The sequence below is a fragment of the Dicentrarchus labrax genome, unplaced genomic scaffold, assembly GCF_905237075.1.
Source record: "Dicentrarchus labrax unplaced genomic scaffold, dlabrax2021, whole genome shotgun sequence".
Taxonomy (NCBI): domain Eukaryota; kingdom Metazoa; phylum Chordata; class Actinopteri; family Moronidae; genus Dicentrarchus; species Dicentrarchus labrax.
Window position 1 is genome coordinate 20830225 of NW_026136722.1, and position 11682 is coordinate 20841906.

At 41.5% G+C, this 11682-nt stretch overlaps 1 long non-coding RNA gene across 1 annotated transcript; it reads right to left on the reverse strand.

The window, feature by feature from the left end:
- Positions 1 to 5609: 5609 nt before the first annotated feature.
- On the reverse strand, positions 5610 to 9476 carry LOC127355833 (uncharacterized). Its single transcript, XR_007881849.1, has 4 exons — positions 9376 to 9476; positions 9084 to 9196; positions 8749 to 8836; positions 5610 to 8626 (listed from the first exon to the last, which is right to left on the reverse strand). It is a non-coding gene; the product is annotated as an uncharacterized LOC127355833 (long non-coding RNA).
- Between the last annotated feature and the right edge of the window lie 2206 nt (positions 9477 to 11682).

The window sequence follows — 11682 nt, forward strand, 5'->3', positions numbered from 1 at the left end:
TCACATCTTCCTGAGTTCTTCTTTGTTGGTTGTCAGTGTTAATGTTTCTACGTAAGTGGAAACATAACAGTAACAATAACAACTTTAATAGTTAAAGTAGATCCAGGCACAACCATGATCCATGGGAACCAGCACTTCTAATGGCATTTGCAAGAATCCACTGCCCCCGAACAATACAAGCAATGAGAGCCAAGAAATATGGAAAGACACTTTAGCACGTTAGTGCCTTGAAGATAGTAGATCTTCCTTGGCTCTGATTGGTTGTTTTCTTTCATTAGGAGTGCTAGGAGGAGCAAATATAAAGTTATTTTTTAAATAAATTAATACTGCAGCTTTAATAGGACATAAATGTGAACAGCGCATCATGGAAAGTGTCCCGGTCCAGGCCTAAAGCAGCTTCCAGTCTCACCTGAGCCAGCCCTAAACACAATCTTTATCAAAGTAACGTCTCAAGCCTATTCTTAATTGGTTCCACAGGAGAGGATTCAAGCATGCCTTTTATGACAAAAAAAAAAACAGGATGCAGTTTTCTGATGTTAAACTCAGACAAAGAAAGAGATATCAAACTGAATCTCAGACGTTCCACATATTAATTCTGGAGGCTTAGGATGACAGGTTATAACTATTTACATAGATTTTGTAATTATAATACTACATTTTACTAATGTATGACCCTGTTACAACTATTACTGCTGTATATTTGACTCTTGTACACTAGGAAAAAATATCACATTTCTCCCATATTACTTCTGCACTTGCTCCTTGCAAAATAGAGAAAATGTTTTTAATCCTTCTCAGCCAAATCTATTGACAGAAATGCAGTATAATATTTATAGATATATTTTTATTAGTGTATGATCACCTGAAAATAAGAATAGCTGAGATTTGGTTACCTTAGAATGAGATGTTTTCAAGGGCCCGTAATAAAAAGGGGGTTTGCTATAAAAACTATATAGATGGTTTCATGGCATGATTGACAGCTGAGCCCAGCTTGCAATTGAGTCAACTGTGTGTATGGGCAGGACTTTGATAATACAGCTCCAACCCCGCTCACTTCTGCTCAGACCTGGTTCCAATGAGAGTTTTTTTAAACAATACATTTATGTAATGCGGTGGAGTCGCATGGGAGTGGGTGGGTTGGCACACAGAATCTTGTGTCACTGCTGACTTTTGAATGCTATTGTAGTCAATATGAGTTAATATTATTGCAAGATTGAACAACTGAAATATGTTGTCAGTGGAGGAAAGGATGCAGTACGACAGTCATTTTAAATTTCTAAAAGGTCCTGATGGTTATGTGACAAAAATGTCAAGTGGTAGACCTAAGAAAATTTCACCTGCGCTGATCTGGAGGATCCGATGGGCTTTCAGTGAAGACACAGGCTGATCCTCGACCCAAATTAAGGCCTTTACTGATGCTGACTGTAGCCCAGTAACCATCAGATGGCATCTGAGACAGAAGGGCCTAAAGAACAAAATGTCTTTAAAGGCCACATCTCCTCCAATGCCACAAACCTGCCCGTTTGCACTTTGAAAGGGAGCACCAAACATGGGACACTGAAAGGTGGAAGAAAGTTTTATTCTCTGATGACAAAAAATTTAACCTGAACGGTGCTGATGGCTTCCAATGTTACTGGCATTAAAAGGAGATCCCACTGGAGATGTTTTCTACGCGACACAGTGGAGGAGACTCCATCATGATCTGGGGTGCTTTTTCCTTCAATGGAACAATGTAGCTTCAGGTTGTGCAGGGGTGTATGTGGAGATGTTGCAGCGGCCATCCCTCTTGACTCAGGGCCTACGTCTGTGTGGTGATGATGGTCTTTCAACAGGACAACGCTGCAGTTCACAACAGCCGCCTGACAAAGGACTTCTTCCAGGAGAATAACGCTCTTTTGGACCATCTTGCGTGTTCCCCTGATCTAAATCGCATTGAGAACATTTGGGGATGGCTGGCAAGGGACGTTTACAAAAATGGACGTCAGTTCCAGATCATGGATGAAATTTTGTGATCAACATGAACGGTGGGGCTACTCACTACTGACTCCTTTTTTGACACGTTTAGTTCTTTTTTAAGGTTTTTTTGGGCTATGGTCTTTTTTGATCAGCTGATGAACAGTTTTCAATAAATTGGCTATTCTATTTTTATTTCCCTTGCTCCTGTGTCCTCTTTTTGCATTTGAAACTCCACTTACAACCTAGTTATGTTCCACCAGCATGAAATGCGAATACTTGTAAAAGGAATGTATAATAGAAAATATAACACTATAAATGAAAAGCATATACGCTATATGCAATATGCAAGTAAAAATGGTGTGCAAATATTTGAGCAGCTTTGACTAAAAACTAAACTGTACATATATAAATAATTTGTGTTTCCATCTCAGAGTCCTTTTGTCTCAACTGTCTTTATTGTCTTTAGTGTAGTGTCTGTAATAGTCCTGACAACTTCTACATAGACTTTTTATTTATTTTCTGTGGTAGCAAAGAACACACAACCTTTCAATAACTATTATACTACAACCTACAAGCTGACTTAAGTTGTGTTACTCCTCAGACCCCGGGAAAGACTCACTTCCCAAAACAAACCTGCTAGACTCCACCTTCCTTAAAGAGGAAGGCTCAGCCGCTAACGCACAGGTGAAATTAGGCTGTGGGTGTGCTAACCAGAAGTAAAAGTACTGATACCCCACTTTAAAAATATTCCACTACCAGTACAGTGGGTTGCAACAGAAGCCTTTCCACCCGCTGCTGAAATAAATCGAGGAAGGATATAATAATAAAGATCTTATGGGAAACATTTTTTCCCTTTATTGCACATTACACAATCTTTCCCTGCTACTATTGCTTTAATAAAGCAGAAGCATTTATTTGCCCATTACTCAGTTCATCTAAATTAATGGAATAATCAGTAGATAATTACATAAGTAGCTGCAGCCTTAATGCACAGACAAACAGACACACAAAAAAAGTATTTTTCAAGCTTTATACTTAGTTCAACCATTTTGTTCAACATTTGAATAATTATGACCTTTATTAAGTGTTCTAATCCCATTCATAATTACATTCTTTATCAATTTTCCAACTAAGATACTCCTTCAGTTTCTCAAAAAAGCTTAATGCAATGTTATTCATCTTTCAGATTACACTATATTTTCATTGTTTATCCCCTTCAAACTTTTCCAAGTGTTCTTTCCTTTGTACACTCTGTCAACTTATATCTAATCATTCATACTTTCAGTTGGAAACGTTCAAACGTTATGAGATATATTCAACTTTTTCATTGTAATTACACTCTTTCCCACTTTTCCAACAAGAATACTCCTACGGTCACTTCATGTCAATTAAAGCCAGCCATTTAAGCATAGGCTTTTCAACAAACCTTAAAATATTACACCTTTTAGACATTATTAATATTATTTAACACTTAAAGCCAGCAATTTAGCTTAATGTCAGCTTTTGAACAAATATTCAAAAATTCTACATATTTCACACAATATTAACACCAACAATTCAATTTAGAGTCAGCCTTTCTTACATTACTGACATAAACCTTACTCTTAACTGTATAGCTGACATTAAGACGGTGTTAAAGACTAAAGAAGGCTAAAAATACCATTATAGAACCTTTAGAGAACATTTACTAAAGGATCTGCAGGTAACCTGTTTGCACTCAGCGGCAAGAGCAGATCTTGCTGTCAATTTTAATTTAACTCTTTTATATTAATTTAAAAAATGTGTTAAAAAAACATAATAATAATTTAATGATATGTTAGTGCCACATTTTGGACTAAGCGAGGCTTAAGCCTCATTTATTAATTTTTGATGCCACCTTTACTTTTCTTTTTATTTAAGGAGGGTAATGTACCGCAATTGTGTAATGTTTTTGAGTGCGAATATCCTCATTTGGTGGCAAATATTGATACATGTGATTGTTTGTGATTAAATCAGATGTCAGCCACCCTGTAAAGTCTCTGTGTAACCCTCTCTCCACCCCATGAATAGACCAGGGGCAGCCGCTGCTAGTCTGCACAGATACAGCCAAATCATATCGCAAAGTCCACATTTTGACAACCAATCGCGCTGTGTAGTCCATATTAGTCCATCTTTTGCTAGCAAATCAAATGTCCAAGTCCATATTTTGACAACCAATCGCGCTGCGTAGTCCATATTTCTATGTCACCGCCTCCTATAACTACAGGAGGGACTACAGTTACCTTACGTTATCTGTGGCAGTAAGCGGTTCTCTACAGGTAAGTTAGCTTCCGAGCTTTTACTAGCTAACTATATTATATGTAACGCATGCTGATACATTTATCATTTATAACTTAACCGCCAAAACTTTGATTCGGTGGTTTTATGCCTTGCATTGTATTTTAATGTAAGCTAGGAGATTTGCCATATAAAGAAGTTTGGTCGGTTGCTGTAGCGTTACACTATTGTTTTATTTTGCAGTTGTAGGCTGCGATGGAAATGCAGTAGCCTATTGTTTTGCCGTTGCTTCGTATCACACATTTTTGATCGCTTGAAGTTGTGCATTTTTGCTGCAATATTTCAGAAAAATGGCATTGAAGAAGCCATTTTTCTGCCATCCAAAGCTATGGACGAAAGCGAGTGGCTGTCAAGGCTGAGGTCGTTTGCCTCTACAGGTTCCTGGCCGACGAGTGCAGGCAACAGGCCTTCCCCTAGGCAAAAGAGATGGCATGCACTTTATCATAAGGTAAAATGATGAACCAAAAAACTCTGACACAATACACTTTACTTACTTTTGTCTTTTCTTGTTTGGACCATTTTTGATAGAAATGTAGGCTACACGTCTTTTTCTTGGACAGAGAGCAGATGAATACAAATGAAAAGTCAACTTAATATCTAGATCTAACTCTTACATGTTTTGCAAGTGAGATATTCTTTATGGTTACAGATAGAAACGTGCCCTCTACAACTGAGGGGTCAGAGGACCCTGGTGAGAGAGCCACAGAGGTGCTTGTGTGGATTTCACACTCACAAGGTAACTACATTTAAATCCACAAGCTGCAAATATAGATGCATGTGTTTCCAATGTGAAGTTGACTGCTTACATTGGAAGCACATTAGCAACTCTATATGTTTCTCCAATGTTTTCAGGCACCCTCCATTCGATAAGGTGACTCCACATCGCCATGCAGTGTAGTTACGTAGTACTAAATCATCCTAGAAAACAGAGAGAAAGCCAAATGCTAGTGTTCTTACTTTAACCAATCTAGAGAACAAAAGAGAAGTACATAATATAATGCCAGATTTTGGTTTTAATCTACTATTTTGTTAAACTAATTGCTTAAGGCCCCTTGTAGTTTTATGAATTATTGCAGAAAGCATTTAACAATGCCTAAAAAATATAGAAATCCTTAAACAGCTAGTTGGACTGAATAAAAAAATTATTTCAAAATTACTTTGCACTCAAATGTATATTCATACTGTCTCCTGTGGCAGCATTTGCTCTGGGTCCACTTACCGATTCAGACCTGCTCTGTGTATGTAAGTTCACCAGGATGCCGGCATGCTTTATTAAACACACCACAACAGCAAACCTGAATTGGACTTGAATGATTTTTCTTCAACACAGGAAACAGTGGGGTACAGTCATCTGTAGCAATAAGACTTTAATTCAATTCAATTCAATTTTATTTGTATAGCGCCAATTCATAACAGAAGTTATCTCAGGACACTTTTCAAATAGAGCAGGTCTAGACCGAACTCTTTAACATTAATAACAGAGACCCAACAGTACCACCATGAGCAAGCACTTGGCGACAAGGGCAAGGAAAAACTGCCTGTTAAAAGGCAGAAACCTAGGACAGATCCTCCGGCTCTAGGTGGGTGGTCGTCTGTCTCGACCAGTTGGGGTGAGAGAGAGAGAGAGAGAGAGAGGCAGAGAGAGAGAGAGCGAGAGACAGACAGACGGACAGGTGCACAGCAACAACAGTATTGGCAATGGCAGTCAAGCAGGACCATGGCAGGAGGCTCCACCAGGATCCATGAGAACCTGCGAGACGAGAAAGCACAAGAACTCCGGGGAAGAAGTGAAGTTAGTAACATGCTTTAATGGGACATGAATGAGTGCAGAAAGAGAGAGGAAGAGAGTAGCTCAGTGCACCATGGGAAATCCCCCGATAGTCTAGGCCTATAGCAGCATAACTAAGGGATGGTTCAGGACTCACCTGATCCAGCCCTAACTATAAGCTTTATCAAAGAGGAACGTCTTAAGCCTACTCTTGAATGTGGTGAGGGTGTCTGCCTCCCGAACCACAACTGGAAGCTGGTTCCACAGGAGAGGAGCTTGGTAACTGAAGGCTCTGGCTCCTGTTCTACTTTTAGAGACTATAGGAACCACAAGTAGCCCTGCATTTAGAGAACGTAATGTTCTAGTGGGGTAATAGGGTACTATGAGCCCTTTAAGATATGAAGGGGCCTGACCATGAAGAGCTTTATAGGTGAGGAGGAGGATTTTAAATTCAATTCTACATTTTATAGGGAGCCAATGCAGAGTAGCTAGTACAGGAGAGATGTGATCTCTTTTTCTAGTTCCTGTCAGTACTCGTGCTGCAGCGTTCTGAATTAATTGAAGCGTTTTAATGGACTTATTGGGGCAACCTGATAATAAAGAGTTGCAGTAATCCAGCCTTGAAGCAACAAATGCATAGATTAGTTTTTCTGCATCTGTCTGTGATAGTATGTGTCTAATTTTTCTAATATTACGTAAATGAAAGAAGGCAGTCCTAGAGGTTTGCTTTATGTGGGAGTTAAATGACAAATCCTGATCAAAGATAACTCCTTTACTACTACTTTAGACTTGTATCAGCTGTGGAGTGTGATTATTCTGGGAGTGTTTTCATTTGGTACGGAATACAGTGTTTTAACTCCAACCTGGATCGTTTGTGTTTGCCCATCAAGGCAACAGGTCTGTTCCTCTGCAGAAGAAATGGCATTACTTTTATCATAAGGTAAAATTACACCAGTTAATCGAAGCTTAAACTAACCAAAACACGCTAACATAATATATTTATTGTTTTCAAATATGCATGCAACAGGCACTAACAGGTACTAACCAGGCACAGAAGGTGATGGTAATGTTTTTATAAAATCGCTGGTTAATTATTCTTTACATCCATGTACAGTAAGACAAAAGGATTGTTGAAACATCTTAGTGGATTCACACTCTAGACATAACTTCAGTTACATGTACATGCACCCTGCAAATATTGATTATTGTGTTTCCTGTGACTCCACAGTTTCCTCCTGCTCCTGCTGCTTCAACAAGCACTGCTGGCCAGAGCACACACACTTTATCTGTGGTAAACCTAACGTTCCATCTGTGTCTGCCAGTTGTCTGTCTGACTGACTGTCTGACTGACTGACTATATATGTGTGTGCTGTATTTTTCAGGTACCCTCTGTCGCTCCACAAGTGTCCCCTTCTACTGCTCCCCAGTGCAGTCCATCCAACACCGGAGATGTGCTGAGTCCCTCAAAAAGGACTAAAATAACCATCCCCAGCTTGTCAATGGTAAGTGTGACCTTAAACTGTAATGACCAATGTTACTAGTCATTCTCCAATTATCATTCAAGCCTTTGAATACCTTATTATATAGTGATGGCGAGGTTTTGTCTGGTGAGGTTGAGGTTTGGTTTTGCGGCTGTCACATGCTTGCCACCAAATCTTGACCTTTCAAACTTAAAAGAAAATATAAAAATCAGCCGCAAAACCAAACCTCAACCTCACCAGCAAATCTTCCCAGGTGAACATAAAAGACAATATGATAAGTTTTTCTTTTCATACAAATGTATGATAATAGCATATAAACACACACAATAACTTCTTCATAACTGTATAACTCTATAGGTACAGGTCACTGCAGAGGTACGAGAGTTTCCTGGTTCAGCTCCAGCCACAGCCACCTACCCATCCCTTGATGTTCATCCTCATCCATCTCCCTGCCCTCATCCACCTGTTTGCCCATCCCCAGACACATTCTTCCTTGCTCCTCCGTTACCACCGTCTGTGGACCAACCAGCACCTCCTCAACCTGGGGCAGAGCCTGCTGTTGTGAGGAACTTGGTAAAATGACATTTTAACTTTAAACATGCTTACATAATTTTATGTTTTTATTCAGCTTCTGTTTATTTAGGCAGGGTCTTTTTTTTTTTTTTTACCTTAGCAGAACCCCTTTCAGCCAGAGGATTCTGATGCGCTCCCACTACTGTGGCCGAAGACGATGCCAAAGCAGGACCACAAGTGGGTGTCTGCAGCACTGTTCAAGCGTGGTTCGAGTGGAAAGCTGGAGCTGCTTGACAACCTTCAGCTGTGGTATTACCCTCCACAGCCATCTGTGGTATACCACCAGGCCCCAACCCCCAGCAGATTCTTCACCCACGCTCTTCTGCTGTGGATGCCATACAGGCTGTGGAAGGTACGACTGCTCTGTACTAGTCCTGCTTGCACTCGGCATCCACTGGCCAGCGGTGGTCTGCACAGGAGGGTACGCCAGGTCCTTGATATCGACCGGTATTACAACGTGGTGACGGAGACCCTGATCTGCACCAAGTGCAGAACCAGCTACCTGTCATGGGGTCAGGCAATGCAGCTGGACCTGGCACACGTGAGTTCAGGGTCATCCTTACACGCAGGTACATTACATGTCAACATGCACACATACACATATACCATGTCTTTGTTCAATGTGGAGAAATATAGTATAAATAATTGATTTACTTTTCAAAGATATGCCTGTGACATACGGGTTATCCGTCTCCTGCGTGAGCGGGGCCTGGGGGACGGTCCGGTCGGGATTATTGGCCAACTAAAAGAGAACCACAGTGGAGAGGGTTGCTAGGTACACAGCAGAGTGTGCGGCCTTCATGGCCATTCCTAGCCTGTTGCCACAACCTTTCCAGGAGCCCCCAGAACCTGTGCTATTGCCCGGCTACAAGTGGCTCCTTGTAGTGTAGAATAGCTGTATTGCCACATATTATATATAGTCAGTCCTCGAAAAACTGTTCTGATTACTGGCTTTTGTAATTTTCAGATCACCAAGAAACTGACCGGACCTGCCAAGGGCACTGCACAGTGCCTCACTTCTGTAGGCAGCGAAGTTGGTCAGGTGCTCATTAGTGTCCTTACTGCCAGTGAGGGTCCAGCATTGGATCTTATGGCTGCAGGCCTGGTGAAAAGGTAATAATAATAATAAACGTTATTTGTATATCATTTTTCAAAACAGAAGTTACAAAGTGCTTCAGATAAACAAACAAGGAATTATAAAAATGCTTTTGAATGAAGGTGAATTTTAAGAATGGATTTAAAATGCAAAACTAAATCAGCCGTCCTGATCTCCTCATGTACCAGGCGGCCGAGGTTGATCCTCCTGTTGCCCTTTATGTGGACACTGGCTGCTGCAAGGAGGTGGGAGAGACAAAGCTGAAGGCCAGATTCAGTGGGTGGCCAAATATCATTGTCCGCTTAGACATCTGGGACCTCATGCGTCGTTTGGCAGTCGGATGCACCACCGATGCACATCAGCTTTACCCCACATTCATGGCACGCATGTCAGCCTGCATTTTTGAATGGGATGCAGCTGATGTTGCAGAATTGAGAAGGGCCAAGAGTGCGCAACTAACCCAGCAGGGCTGGCCTGCTTTGACCGAGAGGGAGCTGGACCGACACATCACAAAAGATGAGCTTGCACTGCACTGCAGGAGAAGGACCCGTGGAGAGGGGACATCTATCCGGCTTCTTGATCAGCTGCTCATGGAGCTCATGAGCGGCAAGGGGAAAGATGCCCTTGGTGTTCCTCTCCTTGACACTGTCAGGATGCAGCACATCTGGTGTGTCCAAAGTCGGCATGTGAGGTGCATTCAGATGAGGGATATGAGGAATTTGTGGGAGAAGCCACACTTGCAGATCTAGTGGTTTCTGTTGACACCACAGAGGTCTTCCTCTCCCAGACCCCAGTGCCTCCACTCCAGTCTCTATCTGCTGTGCCTCCACTCCAGTCTACATCTGCTGTGCCTCCACTCCAGTCTCTGTCTGCTGTGCCTCCGCTCCAGTCTCCGTCTGCTGTGCCTCCGCTCCAGTCTCCGTCTGCTGTGCCTCCGCTCCAGTCTCCGTCTGCTGTGCCTCCGCTCCAGTCTCTATTTGCTGTGCCTCCACTCCAGTCTCCATCTGCTGTGCCTCTCCAGCCTACACCAGTGGGCTCTTTGCAGCAAGTTGTAAGTGATAATTCATTAATTTCTCTTTTTAGACCAGTAGATCTATCCATGAGCAACATAGACACAAATCAAATTCATTGCAAGTCAGTTTATGTTTTGTCATAACTAAAGCTTAAGTAGACACGAGGAGATTGTGATGCTGCAGAGCCAGTCTTAAACATCAGTTTTATTTTTCCAGGCTGTCGATCAGCATAACATACCAAGAATCCAATCCAATCCAATCCAACTTTATTTGTTAAGCACTTTAAAACAACCAAAGTTGACCAAAGTGCTGTACAGGAGAATAAATAAGACATCATAAATAAAAGACATAACAGCTCACATGAGGCGCAAAATAACATATAATACAACAATAAAATGAAAAGACATAAATAAAAATAATAACCATGCAATAACAAGCAATCAAAAAATAAAAATAACAAATACAAAAAATAAATCAAGTAAATAAAGTCGACATCTTACTAGGTGTCAAAGGCCACAGAGAAGAGATGGGTTTTAAGACTGGTTTTAAAAACAGACAGAGAAGAGGCCTGTTTAATGTGCAGAGGCAGATCATTCCATAATTTAGGAGCAGACACAGCAAAGGCACGGTCCCCTCTGAGCTTCCGCTTAGTTTTAGGCACACTCAGGAGCAGCCGATCATCTGACCTGAAAGCGGGCGGGTATATAGGGGTGTAGAAGCTCAGATAGGTAGGGCGGGGCAAGACCATTTAGGGATTTAAAAGCAAATAAAATTAAAGCTGCAAGCAGCGTTGAGCGGGACCTCGCACTCCACGCAACTCGGGCGTGCTGCGGCCGCGTCGCGTGCCGTCGTAACACGTGCGGACCACAACACGAAAATGTCACGTACATCAACTCAAAATCGCCACGCAGCGCTTACCAGCTGTTGCTTGAAGGTGGCGCTATTGCTATATCTTAATATTGTCATGTAGACAAGTTCAGGGCGGGACTGTTGTAACACACGTGAAGTTTCATTGAGATTGGATCATGAACGCTGAAGTTACGAGGACGTGTTCAGGGTGGGACTGTACACTGAAGTTGAGTATGTTTATGGTGAATGGTCGAAATTCAACGCAACGCCACGGGCACGCCGTTTGACGGAATGTCGTAAATAGCACAACTTTTAATCATGAATGTCTTTAGATTGCGCTGATTAAATCTGAAGTAGATCCGATAAATTCCCTAGGAGGAGTTCGTTCAAATACAAGGCGAAAAATCACAGAAAATGAGCACAGAATTTAAAATGGCTGACTTTGATGCCAAGCCACGGACACGCCGTTTGACGGAATGTCGTAAATAGCACAACTTTTAATCATGAATGTCTTTAGATTGCGCTGATTAAATTTGAAGTAGATCCAATAAATTGCCTAGGAGGAGTTCGTTCAAATACAACGCGAAAAATCACAGAAAATGACCCAAAAAATCAAAATGGCTGACTTTG